Here is a 23194-nt window from a genome sequence, read left to right as displayed (position 1 = left end):
AAAATTAATCTAAAACAAAGAAAAGTAATCATGGTTACCTGGAAAAGGTTTTCTTTTTTGTTTGTTTTTTGTGAGAAAGAAACTTTGGGAATGGCTGCATACTGTATATTACTGAAATGGAAATGAGTTTTACAATCACAGACTCAGGTGTGCAAAAACAAAATTTTGTTGCACTAAATTTCATTTTATCTCAAACCTCCATTCTGTCTGATACAGCATATTTAGTCACTTTTAAGAAATTTCATTTTTGCTGTTCCTCAGTCATTTCAAGTTTAAAACTCTTGATACATCTTTCTCAGTACAGGCTATTTTCAGAGAAGGAGATGAGAACACAGAGCATGCCCTCTCAAAATTTGCAGCTATGACTTTCCCTGGTTCTGGCCTTGAGCACTTTGCAGGTGGTGCCTTTCTTTTTCTCAGCTAACTTGCATAACCTTCAGGGGCCTTGAGCTCAGTGTTAGGGTCCAAGGGGCTCCATGAATCTGCTTCTAAACAGCGGCCTACGTACCACACACAGCCCTGGATACTTCACTGCCATAGTCTCTGGGACAGTGTTTTCTGACATTTGTTCTCTCTGATAACACTTGTGTTCTGAGGTCCTCCCACTTGAGAGTTGAAAGGGAGAAGAGAACTTGCCTTTAGGAGCGTGTCGGCTGCGGAACGGATCACAACAGCTCTTTGGGATTCGTTCATGTCTAAAGTCTGTGTTTCCACTTTTATCCATGCTTCAGTTCTGTTCAGTTCAGTCACTCAGTCGTGTCCGACTCTTTGTGACCCCATGAATCGCAGCACGCCAGGCCTCCCTGTCCATCACCAACTCCCGGAGTTCACTCAAACTCATGTCCATCTAGTCGGTGATGCCATCCAGCTATCTCATCCTCTGTCGTCCCCTTCTCCTCCTGCCCCCAACCCCTCCCAGCATCAGAGTCTTTTCCAATGAGTCAACTCTTCGCATCAGGTGGCCAAAGTATTAGAGTTTCAGCTTCAGCATCAGTCCTTCCAATGAACACCCAGGACTGATCTCCTTTAGGATGGACTGGTTGGATCTCCTTTCAGTCCAAGGGACTCTCAAGAGTCTTCTCCAACACCACAGTTCAAAAGCATCAATTCTTTGGCACTCAGCTTACTTTATAGTCCAAAACTCACATCCATACATGACCACTGGAAAAACCATAGTCTTGACTAGACGGACCTTTGTTGGCAAAGTAATGTCTCTGCTTTTTAATATGCTATCTAGGTTGGTCATAACTTTCCTTCTAAGAATTAAGCGTCTTTTAATTTCATGGCTGCAGTCACCATCTGCAGTGATTTTGGAGCCCAAAAAAATAAAGTCTGACACTGTTTCCACTGTTTCCCCATCTATTTGCCATGAAGTGATGGGATCAGATGCCATGATCTTCGTTTTCTGAACGTTGAGCTTTAAGCCAACTTTTTCACTCTCCTCTTTCACTTTCATTGATCAAGAGGCTTTTTAGTTTCTCTTCACTTTCTGCCATAAGGGTGGTGTCATCTGCATATCTGAGGTTATTGATATTTCTCCCTGCAATCTTGATTGCAGCTTGTGCTTCTTCCAGCCCAGCCTTTCTCATGATGTACTCTGCATGTAAGTTAAATAAGCAGAGTGACAATATACAGCCTTGATGTACTCCTTTTCCTATTTGGAACCAGTCTGCTGTTACATATCCAGTTCTAACTATTGCTTCCTGACCTGCATACAGGTTTCTCAAGAGGCAGGTCAGGTGGTCTTGTATGCCCATCTCTTTCAGAATTCTCCACAGTTTATTGTGATCCACACAGTCAAAGGCTTTGGCATAGTCAATAAAGCAGAAATCGATGTTTTTCTGGAACTCTCTTGCTTTTTCGATGATCCAGCAGATGTTGGCAATTTGATCTCTGGTTCCTCTGCCTTTTCTAAAACCAGCTTGAACACCTGGAAGTTCATGGTTCACATACTGCTGAAGCCTGGCTTGGAGAATTTTGAGCATTACTTTACTAGCGTGTGAGATGAATTCATACTTAGGGCACAACTATTTTCCTAGTCTTTAATAAGACTGAATAGTAACCGAATGTCAGTTCCTTAGGTCCACTAAAAGTTCTCCCTCAATATGCAGCTTCATATCTTGCAGTTAGAAAAGAGAATGAAGTGGGCAGAATAAAACCATGTGGATTAATACCTCACAGTATAATTTATCACAGTATAAAAAACTATAAATTGTGGGAAACACACACATGATAGAAGTTTAGCTAAGAAAGAGATCAGTGGGGACTGAATTCCTAAGAATATGTTCATAGAATTCTTACATCCTTAATCTTCCCTAGAAGATGAGTTAAATGTAAAAAAGTAGGAGGAAGTGGGATTCATGGGAAATAAAATTAGATAAATCACGTAAATCATTTAGAAATGTAATTGGTATGGTTGGAAAAAGGCATGTGCACAAGCTAAGCCTGGCTTGCCATAAAGGTTCCTATCTACAGAGAGATGGACATATTAGAGCAGTTTATAGGAGACTTAAGTACCTGAACATAATCTGACAGAAAAGATAGAAGGGAAGAACAAGATATTAAGATTTAAAATTATGACCTCTGGTTAAATGTGGCAGGTAGAATACATTTTCACTTGCATCTGAATTCTCATTAAAATGAAAGTTGTAGGTAGAATTTATAAAAATAGGAACACACATGTTCAGCTCAAAGATTTAGATTAGTGAAGACAAGAAATCGGTCAACATACAGAAAGCATAATGGACTAATGGTAATTGCTCAAACATCCTACAACCCAATTCTGAACATGTAGAATCTACTCTATAAGCAAAAAGAATCTACTCTATAAGTCCACATAGGACCATGGGGTGCATGGAAAGCAGAGTCTGAACTTGATTGAATATCTCAGGAAGTCCTAAACCTAAAGCTTCTCTCCATATGTTTTACACAGCCTGCTTTCCTTCCTCCTCATCTGTCAGAAGATGGGGTGTTTCCTCTTTTGAAACATGGAGTAAGAGATTTCTGGACCTAAGACAAGGAAGCCCAGCTAGGGATATGAGGGAGATCCATGTCGAAATAAGTTTAAGCCCTCACACTAATTTCTCTTCCACTGCCAATTCCAGAATTCTATCAAGCAAAACATTACAGAATTCCTTTCTAAGGAAACTGGCACAAGATAAAACACTTGACACTATTAGCTGAAGTGGAGAGGAGGTCAGGGAGCACAGTGAAATGGTCAGGACCTTCTGCTCAATCCAGAGTAGTACTGTCTGGGGCAAGTATGATACAAGCCTCATGCTAAATATTCCTTTAAAATATCCAGTAGCCACATTGAAAATGTAAGTAACTAGGTAATATTACTTTTAATATTATATATTGCTTACTACAACATCATAAATACTATCATTTAAATAAACATAAATTATTAATGAGATTTTTTTGCAGGGGCACAAAGTGTTAAAAGTCTGGTTTTTACTTTACTCTTAGAACACATTTCAATCTGGATTAACTATGTTTCAAGTTCTCAATAGTCTCTAAGTTGCTTTAGTCATGTCCGACTCTGTGCGACCCAAGATAGCAGCCCACCAGGCTCTGCCGTCCCTGGGATTCTCCAGGCAAGAACACTGGAGTGGGTTGCCATTTCCTTCTCCAGTGCATGAAAGTGAAAAGTGAAAGTGAAGTCGCTCAGTCGTGTCTGACCCTCAGCGACCCCATGGACTGCAGCCTTCCAGGGATTCCAGCCATCCGTCCATGGGATTTTCCAGGCAAGAGTACTGGTATGGGGTGCCATGGCTACCATATTGGACAGTGCAACTCTAGAATGAAATCTGTATTCATTTTGCCACAGTCTTAAATATAAATGGACAACCACCAGACATTTGAGGAATACTTCTGACTTGCATGAAAAAAGTCAAATACAAATAAACAATAAGGTTGAATACAAGAAAAGGGAATAAAAAATAAAATATTTTTGTGATTACTATCATCAGACAAGTAAGAGACAATTTTGTATCATGAAACTAGTAAAAAACCATGGGGCTTTCCTGGTGGCTCAGTGATAAAGAATCCACCAGCCAATGCAGTCCCTGGTCCAGGAAGATAACTACATGCCGTGGAGCAACTAAGCCTGTGCATCACAACTACCGAACCTGTGCTGTAGAGCCTAGGAGCCCTAACCACTGGACCCCGTGCACCTAGAGCCTATGTACCGCAACAAAAGAAGCCACCACAAAAAGAGAGCAGTCCCCACTCACCACAACTAGAGAAAAGCCTGTGCAGAAATGAAGACCCAGCACAGCCAAAAATTTAAAAATTAATATAAAAATTCTAATCATAATTTTAAAAAATAAATAGGAAAGAATCACTTTAAACAGAAAACCATGAAATCCTAAAATCCACATAAATAAAAGGCAGCAATCTGGAAAAAGAAAACCATGATAGTAGAAGTAACACAGTGGAGCAAGCATTTGGAATATCTGAGTACAGAGGAGCCACGGAGCAGCATTAGAGTAGCTAGCTATAGAACAGACCCAACATCCACATAATGGGGTTTCCAGAGGAAACAAAACCAGACAAAGTGGAAATAGGATAGAATGCATGAATATTTTTCAGAATCAAAGGACATTAAATCCCCAGAGTGCAGAAAGTCGCCCATCTACAGCAGAGCGGATATAAAGGGCCACAGGCTATGACCTAGCTGCATGTTTTCACATCACAGGTACCAAAAATAAAGAGAAATTCTTAAAAACCTCTGGTGGGCTTGAGAGTAATGTCACATACAAATCGAAGAGACAACAGACAGCAGCACTGGGGATTTACAAGTCAAATAGCAATCTCTTCAAAAATGTCCAAAAATTATCTCCAGCTGTTAATCTCTGTGCAAATATATTTTCAAGAAAGAGGATATAGACATTTTAATATACACACGGTCCTAAATTTTACTTCTCTTTTACTGTTTTATAAGGAGCCCAAGAAATCTCAGAATATAAATTTTACTGAAACAAGGAAATAAAAGTAGACGGGGAATTAAGGAAATAACTCATACAACAAATGAGAGGCATAGGGAATTTCCAGGAACAGCAGAAGGGAAGTTTCACAGTAAGAATTATGTCACAGGTCAAGGGGAAAAAAACAAAAACCAATTAATATTGGACCAAGAGGACAGAGGATATAAGGATGCAATTATTACCAGGAAAACATAAATTGCACCAGAAAGAAAGCACTCATTGTTTATTTCTTGGCTCTGCTGCTCAGAAAATTTCTAATGATTTACACAGTCAATACTATTAGAAAAATACCTACACTATTAGATGGAAGGTGAGAAGTATGTATATAGATGTGATGGATGGAGTGGTATTGTATTTAATACACAAAAGTTAGATCCTTCTCTTCTACAGGAGGAAATTGTATTAAAAAAAAAAAAAACAGCTTTTTTTTTTTTTTTTTTTAAACATCAAGAACACTTTAAGTATGTCATCTAAAAATAGTTCAGTATTCTAAAATTTAACATGGGGAGTGAGACAGGGTGGAGCAAATAAGGCAATTGTCTATTTTTCTTTAAGTTTAAAAATATCATTTGTCCTTTTAAAAAACTAACAAACATTCATTTGATATCTATATACATTTTAAAAACAAGATTGTAAGTGAATTGAGCTGTGCTAAGCAGTCCTTTACTTTTTTCCTATCTTGTGACTCTTGCCTTCACTCTCTTGGTTTTGTTGTGGCATCTTCATTTTCCTAAGTATTTCCCTGGAAACCTATCTTCTCAGGATAAAGTTTTATTTCCTGCTTTAAAAAGTTTGAGGCCATCCATTATGTATCTCTTAAAATCTCTTCAAAATACAGTACCTCCTTGACCCAGGTACTGTCATCCCTTACTTGGAATCCTGAGTTTCTGTGAAGGTATTTTTGGGCATGGAGAGTTAAGTTCATGTTTCTGTTAAGAGATTTGTGTAGAAATTTCAGTAACCATTCTACCTGCGTCATTTCTGTTTAGCTGGAAAATTTTATTGAAATCTTTACAAACATTTGCTATATAATTCTACAATCAGAAAATCAACACAAAAAGTGTAATTCTTTGTTTAGAATTTGACCAATTGCTCTATGAATATGAGTGAACTCCGGGAGTTGGTGATAGACAGGGAGGCCTGACGTGCTGCGATTCATGGGGTTGCAAAGAGTCGGACATGACTGAGCGACCGAACTGATGTGGAATCTAGAAAAATGGTACAGATAAACCTGTCTTCAGGGCAAGAATAGACATAAAGAATGGGCATGTGGACACAGGAGAGGAAGAAGAGAGTGGGAAGAATTGAGAGAGTAGTATTGACATATAATATGACCATGTGTAAAGTGGATGACTGGTGGGAAGCTGCTGTATTGCACAAATTCAAGATAGGAGTGAGTGATATATTTGTAAAATAACAAAAATTGATTTTTAAAGGAAGAGAAAAAGTGAGAAGAAGGGGTGAAGGCCAGATGTTGAAGCTCCTTGTATAATATTTCAAGGAGATTGAACGTTATTCTGGAAGCAGAATAGAACTGTTAAGTAATTGTAAATAGGGAAAGGGACGGGTAAGTGTTTTCATTTTTAAAGGGCCAAGTCAAAAGCAGTACATTGGGATGAGAATCTACATAGAAAACTAAGCAAATACTGGGAAGATAGATAGCTCTGCACTAAGACTTGTGTTCAGTCTAATGAGGAGAAGGTGGACTCATTCCTGACAGTGTTTGGATTAGTGGGAGAATGGTGCAGTTCATGGCAGCAGCTGTGGCAAAGGGTTGTAAAACGAAAGCATGCCCTTACAGCCATCATCATGAGTGGGAGAGAGATTCTGGTTAAGCTTTTATTTTATTTTTTTGATGGTGCTCTGGAGCATAACAGCAAGGGTAGAAAGAAAATTAATGAAAACTGGGTAAGAACTGAGTAACAGTCCTGGTAAAAGCAGAGACAATACACTAAAGGTCAAAGGAAATGAGGGACTTGACACTTCTTTTATATTGGCTCAGGCTGAAGTGACATAGTATTTGCTCTACAAATAGCAGAGCAGATAATATGAGCCTGCACAGACTTCAGTTGATATTAACATTAGGAAGTATTTAATCCCCTAATTTCTCACTTTCCCAATTCACATTCCAGGCTGAGGTTGGTGGACTTAGGGCCATGCTCAGCCTCATGGGAGCTGGGGAAGAGATGTGAGGATGAGGGTGAGGAACAAAGATCAACTGCAAACAGCCATGGAAGAGTAAGCAGGAGACATCGATCCTTTGATTTACTTAGTCTAGAGTCAATAACTGGACCTTGTCGGAAAGAAACAATGGAAAAAATTATTATATGAGCCTGCTTTTTGTTGAACATGTAATCTTTCTTGTTTGGCCAGTAGATGTGTAAAATGTAGATGCATTATGACAGTTCAAAAAGGATAGGATGGAAGAGAGGAGAATCTAAGCCTAATGACAGTGGGGGAAAAGGAGACTCTGGAAGAAATCATCTGGATAGTTTTTGCAGTTGAAAACCATTGCCACTGTTTGCCGCCAAGCCTGATATGCTCCGAGAAGAAAGGAATATATGTAAACAAGAATAAGAAAGCTACCTTTTTATTCTGGCATCAGTCACAACAACGGTTTTGAGGATACCTGTGATGTGTTAAAGAGTTTTCAGAAGCACATCATGTGCAGGAATATTTCAGGTAAGAAAACGGATTGGCTTGAATCCTTTTCATTTCAGATTGTACCTGCTGCTTAAATGGGTACTCAAAATACTTCTTTTGACAAAAAGCAGTAATGTAACTCCATCTGTAGTAAACTTCTAGACAATAATATTAAAGAACACACATATCCAAAAGCACATTATACTAATTTGACCCCGCATAAAACAGACTCCAAGAATAGACTACGTTCCCAAGTAGCCAATGGATATTTATTGTATTATTTCCCTTTTTTTACTGTTAACAAAGAATTAAATCAGTTATCAGGAGTCTTCTGTAATGTAATTATTGAACCATTCAGATTTAAGGATCCAAAGTGCTGCCTTCGATTGTACTAAAGAGTGAATAAACCCACCTCTAGGCCCATGACAAGTATCTATAGTCTTTAAAATGACTTAAGCCTTATTGTCTAATTAAAAGTTAAATATTTCACTTGAATTTTAACTTTTTAACTTCCATTTCCTGTTGTAAATTATTATTTCTGGTTCACATAAAAAAAAGCTACACATCTTACTTGAAAACAGGAAAGATGAAATAGAATCATACAGAAGAGTAAACCGTAAAGAGACAATGAAAAATGAGCATCTTTCTTGGTTTAGATCGTATCTTCAAGGGTAACTAAAGGCCAAATTTCATGAAGCTCAATCAAAACATCCTATCCTCACTAATAAGATAATATGATAAATAAAGCAGAGTTGGAAAATAAATAACTATTTCTTCTTTATTGCTTTTATTCTATTCTAAAACCAATCAAGAAACTCAAAGATGAAGAAACTTAATCTTACATATGAAACTGGTAATCTTGAGCCTATTAAATAGCTCATGTTTAAAGATCATATATGTATAAGTCAAAAAAAGTGTTATATTTAGCAATATTACAAATACATTAAATATTACATTGTGAGATATTTTTTCATGTGTGACTTATAGAATAAGCCTGATTTATATAAACTTATCTCCTTCTCTCTTCAGAGCCTTCCACCTGCAACACTTTCTGTACATATCTGTAACAAGTTACAAAGCAAATTATTAGCATGGGACATTTGTCAGTTTCTACTCATTTAAAATCCATACATTGCTTAAAGATTATTCAATCATGAACTTAAATCACTTAATTAGATGTTCTTTTCTTTAAGCAAAACTGATGATAATGACAGTCCATTATGTAAAAGAAAAAGATTATCTCACTTTTTTTAGTAGGCATCTAGAATGTCTAAGTAGTAAGTTTTTAAACCACATTTATGTGTTTAGCCTAGATATATATTTCCAGAGATATTTTGATTCATCATAATTCCCAACTCCAAAATTCCAGTCTCTGATTATTAAATTCTTTTCTATATAGTAAGTGGAAAGACCCTTTAAAATCTTCACAAGTAACTTTCACTAAATAAAATTAAAATTTTATTCCATTTATTTCCTATATGCCAATGGTTTATATTTACATAAAAGATTAGTGTTTATGGTATAAGTACAAAAAATAATCAGTTCCCTAACAATCTGTGCCCTTTGTAGTTATTATACATAGATCAATCTACTTTTGTGGTCCTTATTGATCATCATCATATTGCTAGCTTAAGAGGAATCAAATTTTGTATTAAAATACGCAATGGGTTGAGCATACCATAGGGCTTAGGGAGGAAATTACAAAGAACTGTTAGAATCTTATCACCAAGTACAGGAAAGTGGATTTCATGGAAGTAAGTTTAATTACTGAAGTAGCAAAGAATTTTATCATGAGAGAGGAAACAGCCCCTGACATCCAGGACCTGGCCCGGTGCTATCACTTAGGTCTTGTTGTCTCTGGACACTGCCCTGGCTCTCACACCTGGCTGTGGTATCCTCGTGTTGAACAGAACCAATTTCACAGAACATCAACTTTAGGCAAGGACACTCTATGACCATGAAGAGTCAAGACAAAAACAAAACGCTCTGTAATTATGTCTGAATACAGACCTCTTATGAACACTGTCTAAGCCACAGGCATCATGTGTCCCCCTTTCCCAGCTAATCTGGGTCACTGCTGCTGCATTACCAAGATAGGCTTATCTTCCCTCTTCCTAGATAAGACTTTTTAAGGCACCAAATTGTAAAATTACCCTGCTTCCTGACAACGTTCAATTCAGAGTAATGCTCTACTTCCTTAAACCCTCTCCCCAGATCACTCAACCGAAGTTCAGCTTTTATCAGAGGTTCTTTTCAACGGCTTCTGACCCCATGGTACACTTTTTCCTCTTGGCAATAAGTAGTGAACTCAACTTTTTCAACTACAGGTGTCTTCTTGGTAGTCTCTGGCTTAAGGCAAGGACAGTAATAAGTCAGCTAAAAAGTTTGACCCCTCATGCCTGTGTTATCAGGTAGTTCTGATGCAGTTGGTTATATAATTTCCCAGAATTTTGGAGAAGAGTAAATAGAACATCAGGCTTCCCTGGTGGCTCAGCAGTAAAGAATCCACCTGCCGGTGCAGAAGATGTGGGTTCAGTCTCTGAGCAGGGAAGATCCCCTGGAAAAGGAAATGGCAACCCACTCCAGTACTCTTGCCTGGGAAATACAATGGACAGAGGAACCTGGCAGGCATACAGTCCATGGGATCTCAAAGAGTTGGACACAACTTAGCAACTAAAACAACAACAACAAATAGAACTTCACAGAAGGAACATTAGTAGATGACACAGTGATGAGGAACAGGAGAGATTATTAAGGGGTATGCAAAACGACACTAGACAAAGATTCTGAGGCTAAAGCTACTGTTTCAAGTATGGAGTGAAATATCCCACTGAGATGAAGAACATGATTCAGGGCACAAGGAGAGGCAGATCATGAGCCAAAGAACCATGAAACACCAAAGAGGCTTATAACCCTGTTTCACAACTAGAAACAGGGTTATAAGAAGAAAATTTTAAGTCTGAATACCAAGTCTTAGCCACTATGTTGAAAATATTATACTATTCTTATATGTATATTATATTGTATCTATAAGAAGCATGGCTTCCCTGGTAACTCAGCTGTAAAGAATCTGCCTGCCAAGCAGGAGATGTGAGTTTGATTCCTGGGCTGGGAAGACCCCCTGGAGAAGGAAATGGTGACCCTACTCCAATATTCTTGCCTGGGAAATCCCATGGAAAGAGGAGCACAAAAGAAAAGCTAAATATCACTAGGAAACTAATAACCCTCCCAGTAAAGGGTTATCAAGATAATTGTAGGTTAATTTTAATAATTTAGAAGAGATTAAGATAAAGTGTGTATTTAGAAGGGATTAAAATGTTAGGTAATCAGCAAGATGGGAAGATCAGGGTACGAATGTAAAAAATAAGAGTAACGATGACAATGATGATGATGACAGTTATAAAATTATAACAACAATATGACACATAACATGAGTTGCTTAGAAGCAGGCATTATGGCTACACTTGGGCTGCACACTCTGTGCTTGCCCAGCCATAAGACTGAATAAAGAGCTCAAAGTCAGTGGCAGACACATCAGTGGTGTAATGAATGGGGATCTTACATGTCAGAAGCAAGTTCCTGAATTGACACTCTACCATGTGTGGCAGACAATGGGCAAGACATGGCAGCAGTCTGCTGGCAGAGGGCCAGAGGATGTGGAGAGGGAAGTTAGCAGTTGATATCAGGTTGAGTCATCAGTTACCAGAGAAACCAATAGAGGGGTGCATCCCTCATTCCCCTTTGATAAGCTATCTTGGTGGAGATGTTTTGATCAGGAGATTAGGACAGCAGTGCCCACTAGCTATTTTACTCAGCTCCTGGACTGTGATGAACTAGATGGGTGGGATGGGGGTGGGGCAGAGGACAGTCCAAGAGGGAGGGGATATGTGTATACATATAACTGATTCAGTTCCTTGTACAGCAGAAACTAACACAATGTGGTAAAGCCAAAAAAAAAAAAAAAAAAGCAAAGGAAAGGAAGAGAAAGATTGGAAGAATCACTAGCTGGGGCCAGGGACAAGTTTGTAGGCATTTATTGATTAGATTCAGTGATTAACAAGGAAGGTCAGTAGGATGTGAGTAGGGTGTAGGTGGGCAGGGAATGGTTGAGCAAGGGATGTACAGAGAGCAAGAGAATAGCCTAAGCATGGCCTAAGCATTCTTAGTTACTCTCATGCATGCCAATATTTTGAGATCTAATGTGTTAAAGCTAGTCTGATTTAAACAACTATTAAAATTGAGCCTAGTGCTATGAGATAATACTTCATACTCTGTAGTTTCCAGCACTCACCTAGTAGTCCTTATTTTCCAAAAGAAGGAAGAATTTAAAACTATGTAAGACTCTGAACCGGAGAAGGCAATGGCACCCCACTCCAGTACTCTTGCCTGGAAAATCCCTTGGACAGAGGAGCCTGGTAGGCTGCAGTCCATGGGGTCGCAAACAGTCCGACACGACTGAGCGACTTCACTTTCACTTCTCACTTTCATGCATTAGAGAAGGAAATGGCAACCCACTCCAGTGTTCTTGCCTGGAGAATCCCAGGGACGGCGGAGCCTGGTGGGCTGCCATCTCTGGGGTCGCACAGAGTCGGACACGACTGAAGCGACTTAGCCGCAGCAGCAAGACTCTGAACTTGGCTTACCCATGATGGTACATGTCCTCACCTAATCTTATCTTGCCCTCAACCTCTTGCCTACATGGCAAGCACTTGCCAGGCAGTCACGCCTGCAACCTGAACCAACTTCTTCTGATCTGGTCCTTCACCACTGGATCACAACCCAGAAGATACACAAATTCTGGCTCCATTCTTTTTGCAATGATTTTTACTGGTTCTCATATTGGATCATTTCCCCTATCAAGCTTTTTGCATTTTTTTAAACTATTAGATTACTTTTGAAGCTACTTTCCTATAATAGTTTGAATCATTCACTTTGTTTCTCATTTATTTATGCTTTTATTCTTCCATTGACACTGGTAAATGTTTCATTGACCTGTAGCCACTGAAACAGTAAAATAAAATAAATTCCTTAAGCATTCTTAGCCTGGGCTTCTAATTGGGATGAAATGAGGGAATCAACAGAACAAAAACCTGGTATTTTCATGCAAGGAGCTCACAGCATCCCTAGGAAGACAGCTTTGTAAACAGACAATTATAATATTAATTTACTGTGACACTTACACCCAGGTGGGAAGAAAAATGGTGGTTCATGTAAGAAAGTGAAAGGACTGCTGGTGGAAGAAGTGATAGCTTACTGCATATAGTATACAGGGTCCAGGTAAGGAATGGGGAGACAGCAAAGGGATTAGGGGCATGCCCCTAAAATGCAGATGCATAAGAAATTGTACAACTGGGGAAATACAGTTTGGTAAGGCTTTGGTACATGGTACGAGTTTTGGAAAAGAAAGGACACTGAAGAGGTGGGCACAAATGACATCATGAAGCCCTAATGTAATGCATAATATACCAGGCTGAGGGTTTGGCCTGAATACCTAGGAATTCATTCTCTCAGAAATTTCTCTTGAATGCAATACAGAGTCACTTGGGGATTTTAGAAGGTAGCGTGAACAGGCAAGATTGGTTAGTAATGAGCTAGGTAGAGGGCTTAAAAAACAAAATGAATTCTAGGTTTTAGGCTCAGAGCAACAAGATAAAAAGAATGGAGAGGAAATAAGAGATCTGGGGTGGGACAGGATAGCTCTATCTAGGGTTCTCACTAACTGCAGGACCCGAAGCCAGTATCTTAATCTCTGTGAGCATGTTTACTCACACTGCCTATTTAAAACTATTTGAGAATTAAATAATGACAGTTAACCCTTCTTCAGAACTTATGTGCAAGGCACTTACATATTTTACATAGTCACTTGCTTATTTTGAGCAACTGGTCCATAAAGGCAGTACTTTGATTAATCTTATTTAACAGACAAGGAAGCAGAGATACAAAGAGGTTTAATATATTCCCCAAGGTCACAGAGCTGGAAAGTGGCAGATTCCAGGTTTCAAATCTTTTCAATCCAGCTACAGAGAGTATTTCAACCAGTGATTCCCAGTGCCTCTCATTAGATACTAGGCATTTTTCATAATTATTATGAATGCCCTGAACATACCAGTAGGTTATAATTGGCTATTATAATTTAATCCAGCCTGTTAGTTTAAAAGTATTTGCAGAGTACATATATATGCATGTTTTACTGAACTTTAGAAGATACTCAGCAGAGTAGGAAACAAAACTCTATCGGGTTTGTTTGCAATTTTGAGCATAAATGCACCTCATAAATCAAAGCACAGTAACAAGATAATGTGTTGAAAGAGGTTAGACACTTTCAACTCACAAGTAATGCATCCATGTCTAGAACTTGAGCAGCAGGCACGTAAATGGGTGAGTCTAATGATCAGGGAAGAGATTGGGGTGGTGAAAAGATTTGGGTCTCTTCAACAGCTAGGTTATAGTTGAAACCATAAGAAAATAGATGTTGGTGTTGATGGGAAGGGGGAGCCTAGAAAAACTGCAGAAAGGGCAATCCAAAGGCTAAGCCCAGACAGGAAAGCTCACTTCACTTCTTTGGGCCTCAGAGTCCTCACTTGTTTAAAAAAAAAAAAAAAAAAATTTAGTGAATCATGGTTTAAGAGTGTGCCAGGAACTATTCTCACTTGCAATGTTTGCAGCTTTTGTTGTGAACAAATGTGAACGTTGGAAGACCTGCTGAAAGGTGACTTCTAGCCTTAAACCGGAGGGAAGAAGTTCAACTTCATAGCTGCTGCTCTGCCATGGTAAATTATTATTAAACAAGTTTTCTTCTCACAAAAGCCCATTCAAATGGTTTCAATCGCTTTTATTTATTCTACAGGATTTCAGCTCCACAAATGCTCCTGCTGTTACTATGTACAGAGTTCTGCATGGGAGATGTGAGGAAGAAAACAAAATGGCATCTTTCATACGCAGGAGGAATATTAATGAGGTAGAGAAGAGGGAAGGGATCATTATGGTAAACTTCCTTTCTGTTTGCCCCCTAAGATTAGAATTTACTTTTTCCTTGCCTAATCCTGGTTTTCCTGACTTCATCCGGTAAAACATAGAATTTTGCTGAACTGCTATAACTGAACGATATAGTATGCGAAACAAAGTTTGGATAACAGGAGACAAACTCTTAATGAGGTCAGGACGCAACTCTGACCAATGAATTGAGAAAGAAAATAGAGAATGATGTCTGTATCTCTCCATTTGCTGTGGCCATTACATCCGCCTCAAGGGAGGGCTTTGGAGGTATGTGTGGTTAGGCTAACAAAGAACATCTACTATGCTATGGTTTCCCATGAAGTAGGAAGTGGAGAAATCAAAACCTGTACTTTCCCTGTTCAGTTCAGTTCAGTTCAGCACTCAGTCGTGTCCGACTCTTTGTGATCCCATGAATTGCAGCACGCCAGGCCTCCCTGTCCATCACCAACTCCCAGAGTTTACCCAAACTCTTGGCCATCGAGTCGGTGATGCCATCCAGCCATCTCTTAGCAAATCTTAAAAATGACCATTGGACCCAGAGTGGAACTGGCTTTATCTAAAAACTTTGGTAAATGTACTGTAGACACCTAAGAAACTGAACACAGAAGCAAACATATCTAAGCTCTGCACATAGAATGGGAAATAGGATAAGATTTTCATGGCACTGGGTGAGATGAATGAGCTTCATGGATTTGGTTCATTGAGGAATTATCAGTGTCTGTGAATTTGCATACTTAGCATAGCATGAAACATAGAATATTTCTGTTAAATTTTATAATTTTAATAGATGATCTACCCTACACAGAGAGAGAGAGAGTAAAAAACAAAACAAAAGAGACATGCTGAGAAAGGTGAGGGTGGTACTGGTGATGGTAATATTCCGTGAAACTGCTTACCTGAGAATTTCTCACTCACAAAACTGCACACATCTATGTATTACTTTATGGTAGAGATTTATGTCAAGTTGGATATTTTTTAAAAAGTGCTAAGCATAAGAAATGGAGATAAAAGATTTTAAATTGTTTTACATGACTAAAAATTCTTAAGATCTAGTTTAGACCTCATTGGAAGGTGAACCTTTTGGGTTATAAAAGATTTACACCTATTTTTGAATAAATATGTACTATCTGTTTATTAAGTGCTTACTATGTATCCAGCACTAGATATTGCTGATACTAAGTCACAAATGAAACCCAGCCTTCATGGAGTTCACAGCCCAGCAAGAAGTGCAGACTCCACATAATAGCAAAGGTCTGTAAACAGAAGCCTTATATCGAAGAACAGAGCTGGTATCTCTGAGCACTGGCCTTATCACAGCTCATGGCAATGCATTGGAATTCCCTGTCTACGTGTCTGCTTGGATGTAACTTTTGACCAAGCAGCTCTTAAAGACTGGGCTCATAAAAACTAGATATTTCCATGCAAACTAGAGTCTTTCTGCCAAGAGACCCAACTACAATTTAGATTATATTTGTCCCTCACTGCAGACAAAAACACTTCAATCAGAAATAAATTTAGGAAGCTAAGCTAAAATGGATGGGAATGGGCAAATTTAATTCAGGTAACCATTGTATCTACTACTGTGGGCAAGAATTCCTTAGAAGAAATGGAGTAGACCTCAGAGTCAACAAAAGAGTCTGAAATGCAGTAATTAGGTGTAGCCTCAAAAGTGACAAAATGATCCTGGTTTGTTTCCAAGGCAAACCACTCAACATCACAGTAATCTAAGTCTACGCCCCAACCACTGATGCCAAAGAAGCTGAAGTTGAACAATTATACGAAGACCTACAAGGCCTTCTAGAACTAACACTAACAAAAGATGTCCTTTCATGATGGGGGACTGGAATGCAAAAGTAGAAAGTCAAGAGATACCTGGAGCAACAGGCAAGTTTGGCCTTGGAGTACAAAGAAGAAGCAGGACAAAGGCTAACAGAGTTTTGCCAAGACAATGTACTGATCATGCAAAGACCTCTTCCAGCAACACAAGAGATGAATCTACATGTGGACATCACCAGATGGTCAATACCAAAATCAGATTGATTATATCATTTGTAGCTGAAGATGGAAAAGTTCTATATAGTTAGTGAAAACAAGACCTGGAGCTGACTGTGACTCAGAACATCAGTTTCTCATCACAAAATTCAGGCTTAAATTGAGTAAAGTAACAAAAAACACTAGGCCATTTGGGTATGACCTAAATCAAATCCCTTATGATTTTGCAGTGGAGATGACAGATAGATTCAAGGGATTAGATCTGATAGACAGAGTGCCTAAAGAACTATGGACAGAGGTTCATAACACTATACAGAGATGTTGACCAAAACTATCCCCCCAGAAAAAGAAATGCAAGAAGGCAAAAGGTTGTCTGAGATAAGACAGCTGAGATAAATAGCCGAGAAAAGAAGAGGAGTGAGAGGTAAAGGAGAAAGGGAAAAATATACCCAGTTGATGGAGAATTCCAAAGAATAGCTTTGGAATTCCAAATATTTCAAAGATTATCTCTCCAAAGGGGACATAAGAAAGCCTTCTTAAGTGAACAATGAAAAGAAATAGAGAAAAACAATAGACTAGGAAAGACTAGGGATCTCTAGATTAGAGATGTCAAGGGAATTAGAGATGTCAAGGGAACATTTCATGCAAAGATGGGCATAATAAAGGACAGAAACAGGAAGGGCCCACAGAAGCAAAAGGGATTAAGAATAAGTGGCAAGAATACACAAAAGAACTATACAAAAAAAGATCTTAATGACCCAGATAACCATGATGGTGTGGTCATTCACCTAGAGCCAGATATCCTGCAGTGTGAAGTCAAGTGGGCCTTAGGAAGCATTACTATGAATAAAACTAGTAGAGGTGATGGAATTCCAGTTGAACTATTTAAAATCCTAAAAGATGATACTGTTAAAGTGCTGCACTCAATATGCCAGCAAATTTGGAAAACTAAGCAGTGGCCACAGAACTGGAAAATGTCACTTTTCATTCCAATACCAAAGAAAGGCAATGCCAAAGAATGTTCAAACTACCACATAATTGCACTCATTTCACATGCTAGCGAGGTAATACTCAAAATCCTTCAAGTTAGACTTCAACAGTATGTGAACTGAGAACTTCCAAAGATACAAGTTGTATTTAGACAATGCAGAGGAACAAGAGATCAAATTGCCAACATCTGTTAAATCATAGAAAAAGCAAAAGAATTCCAGAAAACCATTTACTTTTGCTTCATTGATTATGCTAAATCCTTTGACTGTGTGGATCACAACAAACTGTGGAAAATTCTGAAAGAGATGGGAATACTAGAGCACCTTACTTGCCTCCTGAGAAACCCTTATGCCAGTCAAGAAGCAACAGTTAGAACCAGACATGGAACATGGACTGGTTCCAAATTGGGAAATGAGTACATCAAGACTGTATATCGTCACCCTACTTATTTAACTTATATGCAGAGTACCTCATGAGAAATGTTGGGCTGGATGAAGCACAAGCTGGATCAAGATTGTCAGGAGAAATATCAGTAACCTCAGATATGCAGAGGACACCACCCTAATGGCAGGAAGTGAGGAGAAATTAAAGTGCCTCTTGATGAAGGTAAAATAGGAGAGAGAAAACGCTGGCTTAAAACTCAACATTCAAAAAGCTAAGATCATAGCATCAAGTCCATCACTTCATGGCAAATAGATGGGGAAAAATGGAAACAGTGACAGACTTTATTTTCTTGGGCTCCAAAAACACTGCAGACTGCAACCATGAAATTAAAAGGTGCTTACTTCTTGGAAGAAAAGCTATGACAAATCTAGCCAGTGTACTAAAAAGCAGAGACATCATTTTTCTGACCAAGGTCTATCTAGTTAAAACTACGGTTTTTCCAGTAGTCATGTATGGATGTGAGAGTTGGACCATAAAGAAGGCTGAGCACCAAAGTATTGATGCTTTTCAACTGTAGTGCTGGAGAAGATTCTTGAGAGTTCCTTGGATAGCAAGGAGATCAAACCAGTCAATCCTAAAAGTTATCAACCCCGAATACTCACTGGAAGGACTGATGCTGATGCTGAAGCTCCAATACTTGGGCCACCTGATACAAAGAGCCGACTCATTGCAAAATACCCTGATGCTTGGAAAGATTGAGGACAGGAGGATAAGGGGGCGACAAAGGATGACATGGTTGAATGGTATCATCCTCTCAGAGGATATGAGTTTGAGCAAATTCAGGGAGATAGTGAAGGACAGGGAAGCCTGGCATGCTACAGTTCATGGGGTCGCAAAGAGTCAGACACAACTGAGCAACTGAGCAATAACAACAACAAGCCTTAGAGCACACAGTACTCTATATATAATACACAGTTATTATATTTTGGAGGTATTTCCATGTGTTATATATGTTAGTTACTAGAATTTTAAGAGTCAATTATGCATTTATAATGGCAACAGCAAGATGCTCACTCTGGTATCTTCCTTCTATTCCTCCAGTAACTATAGTATTATTTTTAAGTCACTTGTTTGGCCTATTTTCTCTTGATAGGTCCTTAAGGGGTCTGTTTGTGTGCAGTGGTGGCAAAGTATCCACAGAATTCAACTTGCGTCTTCATCATTTACTAACTTAAGTTTTTCTTTTTTCACTTTCATCAGTAGGTTTCATTCCATAGAAACAAAATTTAGAGCCACCACCTGAAAATAAAAAGATCCTGGATCCTTGTCAGTGTTCAGCACAATAAGATGTCTAATAATGTTTTCTGTAGCTTACAACAATGTCTGACACACAGTAAGTGCTCAAATATTTTTCAACAAATGCATCGAGAAATAAGTTTATCTGAAAGAGGATGACTATTATGTATTCAACCAAAACAGGTTTCTGCTGTTTTACAGTCCCATCAAAGTAAGAATTGGAGAAGGCGATGGCACCCCACTCCAGTACTCTTGCCTGGAAAATTCCAGGGACGGAGGAGCCTGGTGGGCTGCAGTCCATGGGGTCGCTAAGAGTCGGACACGACTGAGTGACTTCACTTTCTCTTTTCACTTTCATGCACTGGAGAAGGAAATGGCAACCCACTCCAGTGTTCTTGCCTGGAGAATCCCAGGGACGGGGGAGCCTGGTGGGCTGCCATCTATGGGGTCGCACAGAGTTGGACACGACTGAAATCACTTAGCAGCAAAGTAAGAATACTTGTAGGAAAGATGCCACTTACTAAAGTGTATACCTACTCTGAGAAGACACTGTATTTAGGGTCCATGAGATGGGACCACTGTACTGAATAACCTTTTATTTCTTTATTTCCAAAGCTTCCTAGAGTGAGATACAAGAAAGACCCCTTATAACAGCACCTGTTACATTTCAAATAGAGTAATAATGAAGTTCTACATAGAATGAAGTGAGCCTCCAAATGAATTTCAATTAGACTGTGTTCTCATGAGTACTAATATCCCTCCCTTTTGATTAAGGCGAAATGGAAGAAATTTGGGGAAATTAAGATGGGAGGAATGTAAGATTGAAGTTTGGAAGATTTAATAAGAGAAACAACACTGAGATCAAACTCATCACTTTTAAAACTGTCCTCACTCGACTTTTAAAGTTCACAAGCACTGAAGGATGCATGGTGCTCTTCTATTTGCGCTCACTGTGGAGTCGTTGGTGAAGGCAGCCAAGCTGTCTGCTATGTCGCCTCCAGAACGTTTGCCAATTTTCTCTCATTTCCTCCTTGAGATGACAGTGTGTGACAAAGGTCTCTGGGTATATTTCAAAACATCTTAAACTATTTAACAATGTAATATCAAGCCCTAATTTTAAAGTGTTATTTATTCTCCAGAAGACTAAATTTGTCAGAAGACACAAAGCTCAATTCACCTTGCCCTGATCCATAAAGAAATGACTAGAAAGTGCACTGTGGAACCAATGGCATACTTATTACTTGCCAGATGTAATGGAGAGAAAGTTTCCAGTGGCTTAGTCAATATGTATACTTCAACATGCAACACACGAAACAGTAAAACTATTTACTAAACTATATTTCTTTTTATATCCCCAGCACACTTACCTAGTTTAGACTGTTTCCTTTTCCTGGCAAACAATTCATTGTTTGTGATTTGAGAGAATCATTTTGGATTAGGCATGATTTCAGATTCCAGGAACCTGGTGTAGACACAGCATCACTCCTCCAGCAGCACCTCCCTCCTCCCCACTCCAGATCTCTGCTTTTAGGTTATAGTAAAGTGGAGAAGGAAATGGCAACCCACTCCAGTGTTCTTGCCTGGAGAATCCCAGGGACGGGGGAGCCTGGCAGGCTTCCGTCTATGGGGTCTCACAGAGTCGGACACGACTGAAGCGACTTAGCAGTAGCAGCAGTAAAGTGATGGCACGCTTTTCAATTTTCATCCAAAGAGCAATCAACAATGTATAAACAACTGACCAATTAAAAGTACTTCTCATCTAAAAGCCCTTCTTTTTCATTTTAAAATTTTGTGAATTTTTCCTTAAAAAATTCAACTGTGAAGTTTAGTTTGTAAATACTAAGAATATTAAATTCCTTAGCTAGTGATCTCAACCAACAATCTATGCTAAAAGCAAAATTAGCCCTAATCACTTCAAGGGCAGTACATTATTATGTATTTCTTCATTCCAAGAAAAAAAATATTCTTTCATTTGATTGGTCCACTCTGCAGTCTTATATGGTCTTTGCCACTGATTTGTTAGCATTTTAAAGCCTTTTTTCCTTTTTTGTTTTTCCTCTTTTGCCTAACAATGATTCTTCTGGGTTTGGGAGCTTACCATTTTTCCCCAGGTGAAAATCTTTTTATTACTCTCAGGTGTTTGCTTTCTTTCTGTAACTCTCAGAATAATTCATTGCAAAGTCGTCATTGTCCTTTACAAAAGGATCAAATTCCAAATAATTACAGTTTGTATTGTACATCCTTTGAAAATATTTCTCCTTTCCCCTTGCCAGGATTGCAGGAGTCTCATATATTGTCCCACAAACCCTACTGCTTTTTCTTAGTCAGGTATACCTGAGAACAGGACAGGTTGCTTGTTTCTCTCCATCTGATCCAGATCCTACCTGAGTTCTTGCATAGGAAGTGAACAGAAGTTAATACTTTTAAAAGTATCAGTCCAGAGTGCTTTCCCCTGTATTCAACACGGCTCCAAGAGACCATTCTCCAAAGAATTATGGAAGGTGACTCTTTTAAAAGGTAAAGAAGCCTGTTTATTTCATTCTCAAGACTTTGTAACAAAGCATAGAGTCAGATGGAACTGCTTTTTTGGTATCAGCAGTTGTCTCTAAAGAAGTATATCATTATATACTTATTTGTCTCTAAGCATATCCTTAAGTTTCCTGTCTGAATAAGTCTTATATAGCCATAGTATGAAATACACCATATAACAAAAATTCTGCCATGAAACAAAATTCCCTCCCCTCAAATATCTGGTGCCAATAGTCAGTATAATTTCTATGATCACTAGTGATCAGTAATTTTATTTATGGAAATATTTTTTTCTTCTAAGACTTTGTTAAGAGGATTGAGTCTTTTAGATTATTTCTTAAATATACTTGTCAGTCTTGACAAAACACCAAAAAACATTTTTAGGTCCCATGAACAAAGGTCATTCAAATTCTAATCTCATTAAAACATGTTTTTTCAACTTGTAAGCAGAAAATTGAATTTGAGAGCATCCTTTTCAAAAGAGTAACATTTTTAAAACAAGGCACACAAAAGTTTAAATAAAATAAGAAATCAGTTTAGAACAGGACATGACAGATCAACTTAAGAATCTTAAGGAAGAAAAAGTTCCACCAAAATTGTACTTTTAAAAATACTTAAAGTTTTCTGATACTTTGAAAATAAAAGATATGAGAATGTATAAATGGAAATTTCATAGGATCAGTTGAGAGACTAGTGGAAATGAAAATTTTGTCTTAAAAGTCTATCCATTTAGTTAAAAGCTTATAACTCTGTTGAAACAATATCATAAACTAAATTATTACACCAGTTAGTATTTAGCTTCTTAAGGAGTTTGAAATAACAAGTATTAATGTTTACTTGATCATAGTCCATCAACTACAAAGACATTTATAGCCACACCCCTACACAAAAATAATTGTGCTCACCAACTTTTAGAGAAGCTTGCTTGCCCAGATGTAGGATCTTAAAACTGGCTTCAGAGTGACTGTTGTAGGAGGAGATGCAGAAAATAAACACATGATTTCCACAGCTGAGAACTCAGAAATGAGGCTCAGGGTGTTGACCATTCGTCTGTCGTTAAGGTTTTCCTGACATGTGAAGCCATTGACATCCTGAGACTTCCAGCACTTCAGATGCCTAAACCAAGATAAATATAGATCCCTGACACCTGAGCCAGATGAAGTGAACTGTTAACTTGAAAAATCTTGCTCATTTCAGCCCTCCATTGAGGAAAATAAAACCTTTAATCCTTTTCCTGTTAAAACCTGTTACGCCTTAACAGATAATTCCTTTGCTTATGAAGCACAGGAATTCAGATCAATCGTACACAATCAATCTGCTTCTGTCTATTTGTTGTCATAGTATAGATACAGGTTTGAATTTCTCTTGCTTGATTA

General features: G+C 38.4%; 1 protein-coding gene across 1 annotated transcript in view; it reads right to left on the bottom strand.

The window, feature by feature from the left end:
• LOC102266138 (platelet glycoprotein 4) overlaps positions 1-22836 on the bottom strand; it is a 91238-nt gene extending 68402 nt beyond the window's left edge. The window contains exon 1 of the mRNA XM_070369696.1: positions 22724-22836. The gene's annotated coding sequence lies outside the window, so the exon portion shown is untranslated. The remainder of the gene's footprint in view (positions 1-22723) is intronic.
• Positions 22837-23194: the final 358 nt, after the last annotated feature.

This window comes from Bos mutus, chromosome 4 (assembly GCF_027580195.1).
Source record: "Bos mutus isolate GX-2022 chromosome 4, NWIPB_WYAK_1.1, whole genome shotgun sequence".
In the NCBI taxonomy this organism is placed as follows: Eukaryota; Metazoa; Chordata; class Mammalia; order Artiodactyla; family Bovidae; genus Bos; species Bos mutus.
The sequence above is the reverse complement of the archived record's forward strand: the minus strand, read 5'-3'. Positions and strand labels throughout refer to the sequence as shown.